The sequence below is a fragment of the Dipodomys ordii genome, unplaced genomic scaffold (genome assembly GCF_000151885.1).
Source record: "Dipodomys ordii isolate 6190 unplaced genomic scaffold, Dord_2.0 Scaffold7, whole genome shotgun sequence".
In the NCBI taxonomy this organism is placed as follows: Eukaryota; Metazoa; Chordata; class Mammalia; order Rodentia; family Heteromyidae; genus Dipodomys; species Dipodomys ordii.
The window spans coordinates 16,860,341-16,865,222 of NW_012267223.1; positions in this window are offsets into that span (position 1 = coordinate 16,860,341).

Consider the following 4,882-nt stretch of genomic DNA (forward strand, 5'->3'; position numbering starts at 1 on the left):
GCTATATGTCACAGGCTTTGCTCCAGAACACTGCTCTATTGCTCTCTCTAACTCCATCAGCAATCAAATGCTTTGCAAAGACTCCCATTCACCCTTTTCTCTTGTGACAAAACTTTCCTGAATGAAGGCTGCATTCAAGATAAGTTTGTCACTGCTATTTCTGTTTCCTTTTTGCTAGTATTGGGGTTTGAATTCAAGGCCTCACACTCTGTTTCTTGCTCACAGCTGGCATTCTACCACTTGAGCCACATCTCTAGTGCAACTTTTAGCTGGTTAATTGGAGACTGCAGATGGAATCTCCAATCTTTTCTGCTCAGGCTGGCTTGGAGCTGCATGTCTCCAGATCTTCCTCTCCTGTGTATCTTGGATTACCGAAGTGAGTCACTACTCACTGTTGCTAGGGTTTTAAAAGGGCCCCCAGGCTGGTGGCTCAAGCATGTAATCTTACCTACTCAGGAGGCTGAGAGCTAAGAATCAGTTTGAAGTTAATCCAGGCAGACAGACCCATGAGACTCATCTCCAGTTAACAGTAAACAACAACAACAACAACAAAATAACCAAAAAGCCAGAAGTGGAACAGCTGAGGTGGTAGAGCACCAGCTTTGAGTAAAAAAGCCACGGGAGAGTGTGATGCTCTGAGTTCAAGCCCCAGTACTGGCACAAACAAACAACAAAAAAGAGGGCCCCCAAACTCAACGATCAAGATGAGTAATGTCTTTTTTTAAAAATTTTTTTTGGGGGGTCCGATCATGGGGCCTGAACTCTGGGCTTGGGCGCTGTCCCTTAGCTCTTCAGCTCAAGGCTAGCGCTCTACCACTTGAGCCATAGTGCCACTTCCAGCTTTTTTCTTTTTGCTTATGTGGTGCTGAGGAATCGAACCCAGGACCTCACGCATGCAAGGCAAACGCTCTACCAGAGCCACCTTCCCAGCCCAAGATGAGTAATATCTTACTTTAACATTTTAAATGCATCTAAATGAACGCAAATGAAACCATAATCAGCCGGGTGCCAAGGCTCATGACTGTAATCCTAGCTACTCAGGAGGCTGAGATCTAAGGATCACAGTTCAAAGCCAGCATGGGCAGGAAACTCTGTGAGACTCTTATCTCCAATTAACCACCAGAAGACCAGAAATGGTGCTATGGCTCAAGTGGTAGAGCACTCAACTTGAGCTGAAGAGCGCAGGAACAGCATCCAGGCCGAGTGCAAGCCCCATGACCGACAAAAATAAAATAAAATAAAAAATATATAGATATATGATCATCAAAACATGAAAGTTTTAATAAAGATGGGACTTGTGTTACTGAGATCTTTCTTTCTTTCTTACTTTTTTTGTTGTTGTTGTTGGTCATGGGGCTTGAATTCTGGGCCTGGGCGCTGTCCCTCAGCTCTTCAGCTCAAAGCAAGCACTCTGCCACTTGAGCCACAGTGCCACTTCCAGAGATTTTTCTTTTTGCCTCAGGCTCAGCTAGAGAGTAAAGACAAGCTCTGGGACACGCGGGTATTGGTGACCTTAATTGGGGGCTTTGTAGCCATTGACTCAGGCCCATGGTGAGACCCCTTAAATCTCACCATCTTAAAGTCTCATACAGCAACTTCATGTAGAACCCAGAGGTCCCTCTCAGCCAGGGGAAGCTCAATTGTGAAATATGCAACTGGGAATTGGTAGCTTTGGGACAGTGGAAAATAGAGTGCCTGTGAAAGTTCAGGCAAAAGTAGCCACCAGAAAAATAGCCGGAGTCCACAGAATACTTCCCCCCCACCCCCAGAAGCTAATGGAGTCAATCCAGCCATGGTGGTACAGACCTGCAATCCTCACACTCAGGCAGCTGAGGTAGGATGGTCCAAGGCCAGCCTGGACTACACAGGGAGACAATGTCTTAAGAAACAAAAACAAAGCCAGGCTCTGGTGACTCATGCCTATAATCTTAGCTATTCAGCAGGCTGAGATGTGGAGGTTCTTGATTTGATACCAGTCCAGGCAGCACAGAGACTATGTCTCCAAAATAACCAGCAAAAACCAATGTTGGAGATGTGGTTCAAAGAATAGAATGCCAGCTGAGCAAGCAAGAGAAATAAGCTTGAGTCTCTGAGTTCAAATCCCAATACTGCCAAATAAATAAATCAAAACAAAAATGGCGTCAGTGGGTCAGACTGCCAGATGGAAGAGGAGAATTTTAGCAGCAGTGACCAAGTTGAAGTGGACACTTTTACCTTGGTGAGGAAGCAGTTGTTGGTGCTTGGATCCGTGACTATAGTAGCTAATTTGGTGGTGCCTTCCTATCACATTGGGTAGTTTGACATAGACAGAGCAGGGAGGGTCAGATCAAGACTTGGGGCATCTCTAAGTGGCATGGGGTTGGGAGAGGGAGGAGCTGATTATTTGGGGGTAGGGCTTGGCTTGAAGTTGATCCATCCCAGTGCTCTTATTGCTCTTGATAACCATATTATTTTGGTTGCCAGAATGTATGGATGAGGGAGACCAGATTTTAGTTCCTCACAGCAGAAATAACCAGACTGGATCAGATGCTTTATTAATGTTTTCCTTCAGACGTCTGGGAACCAATATATTTCCAAGCTTTTAATTCAGGCCAGTGAGACCATTCAAACAACCTCAAACCTGTCACCTATACCATCATCAGTTCCAGGAAAGAAAAGCCATCTTATGACCAAAAGTAAACACAGATGAGGAGTTTCAGAACAGGTAGCCACTTAAGTTGGAAATGAAAATCAACTTTACAAAAAAAAAAAAAAAGCTCCTTTACATTCTTTTTATACGTTTTTCTTTTCGCTTTTTTCTTCTTCACCTTTCTTTCTCACTTGGCAGCTAAGGGACAGAAACTTGATCCAATGGACAGAGTTTAGGGTGCCCCTACATAGGGACCTTTGGGGTTTGGGTGCAAGGAACACACAAAGACCTACCTCATAGCCGGATGCAAGGTATCTGTCCTGACCCCCTGCCTTCTGCTACCTTCCTGGCCAGCACCTCCAAAGTCCTGCTGTGGATCCTTCGGGTCACTCCAGAAGCGATGACCTCACTTCTGGCCCAGCCTTTCTCCCACTCCATTACCAAGCCACCTGATTCTCCCCCACTCATGGCCCTTCTCTTTCCATGGGAGCCTGGCACCTGAACTTCCTGCCTCCACTCTGACCTTTGGCAGGCCATAAGGGCTCTGGCTCTGGTTCCTCTTGCTCCTTGTTAGTCTTCCCAGTGGTGGACCCTGCCGGATCTCCACCCTGACCTCAGCCTTGGCCTCAACCTCCATGATTCAGAATCTGCACAGTACGTTAAAGCTTAGAGCTCAGCCCTAGTCATTGCTGCAATAGGGACCAGCATTTTACACATCTTTCATTTTCTTTTTTGTTTATTGTGATTGCTTTTTTAAAAATGATTCTTATTGGCTTACATTAGTTTCGTTGTCACATTTCTTTACATGGGCAGTGCATCTCAAGCAAACTCGACTCTTCTACCCCTCTTCCCTTCTCCCATTCCCCCTACTTCAACCATATTGATCCTCACTCACTGCTCCATCACCCCCTCCTCCTGTGGATCCCTTCCTCCCCTCCAGAGTCAGACTTGTTTTCCTGAGATTATTTTCCCCCTTAGTGTATATTAACTGCACCCGTGATCTCACCATGGTATTTAAGAGGTCCTTCTCAAGCTCTTCTGTCCTATAGTTGGGCTGCAGTGGCCCCTTGGGGGATAGAGAGACTATAGGACAGCAGAATCTCCACTTGGTGACAATTTGTAGAAAACAATGGACTGGGAATGTGGCTGCCTGGGACAGAGCACCTGCCTAGTGAGTGTAGGGCCCTGAGTTCAAATCCCAAAACAAACAAGAAATCAATAGGAACTAAGTGGGTAATTGACCCAGATATGTCTTGGAGACTGTCTCTTGGACTTACATATAAGCTCTTAAAGGTAAGGGACAGCTCCCAATCAGTTTAAAACCTTTTATCTCCTATCTACCCCTAACTCTCCAAGCTCACTCCTCTCCAATGCGCTGACTAGTGGGGTCCTTCATTATATCGTGGATGTTTTATGGGTGATCCCTTCATTCAAGCCACATTTGCTAATCAGTCACCAGGCATGAGCCACTGAGATAGGCATTATGAGAGGCACCAAACAAGATAGATAGAGCACCCTCCCATCCCCCCCTCAGGCACTTTAGCCACACAAAGAGGGGAATCTACACACCCTGGGGAAGCTCGAATGGAAGGCCCTGAGTTCAAGTCCTGGGACAGGCAAAAAAAAAAAAGTTTATCCCTCACATGGCCAGCTAGAAGCATTGGGTTCAAATCCAGTGACCACGAAAAGGAAATATTTATCACTCTAGTCCTCACGCATCGACTGAGCACTCTTCGCACCCCCTTCCCTCCCTGCCTTCATCCCCCACACAAGACCTTTCCTCACCAGCACAGTTCCCTCCCGTGGCCGGATAAGGGAGCTCTGTGCACTGTGGTCCTTGTTCTGTTCCGGAGGACAAGAGACACTGGTAACCAGCCTCTTCGTTGGGATCCCAGATAAGACCCACAGAACCACCCAGAACTTTCAAGGAGCACTGTGGGAAGTGACAGATGACTGTTTTGAGTTACTGCATTTTGCCATGGTTTGTTTCACAGCAGCAGCTGCTTAAAACAGGTTGGACACCTGGAAAGCTGGCTGCCCCACCCCACGCCTCTGGCCTACACTGGGCTCCTGGTCTCTTCTTTTTTGTTGTTGTTGTTGGTCATGGGGTTTGAACTCTGGGCCTGGGCACTGTCCCTCAGCTCTTCAGCTCAAGGCGAGCACTCTACCACTTGAGCCCCAGCGCCACTTCCGGTTTCCTGGTGGTTAATTGGAGATAAGAGTCTCACAGACTTTCCAGCCCAGGCTGGCTTC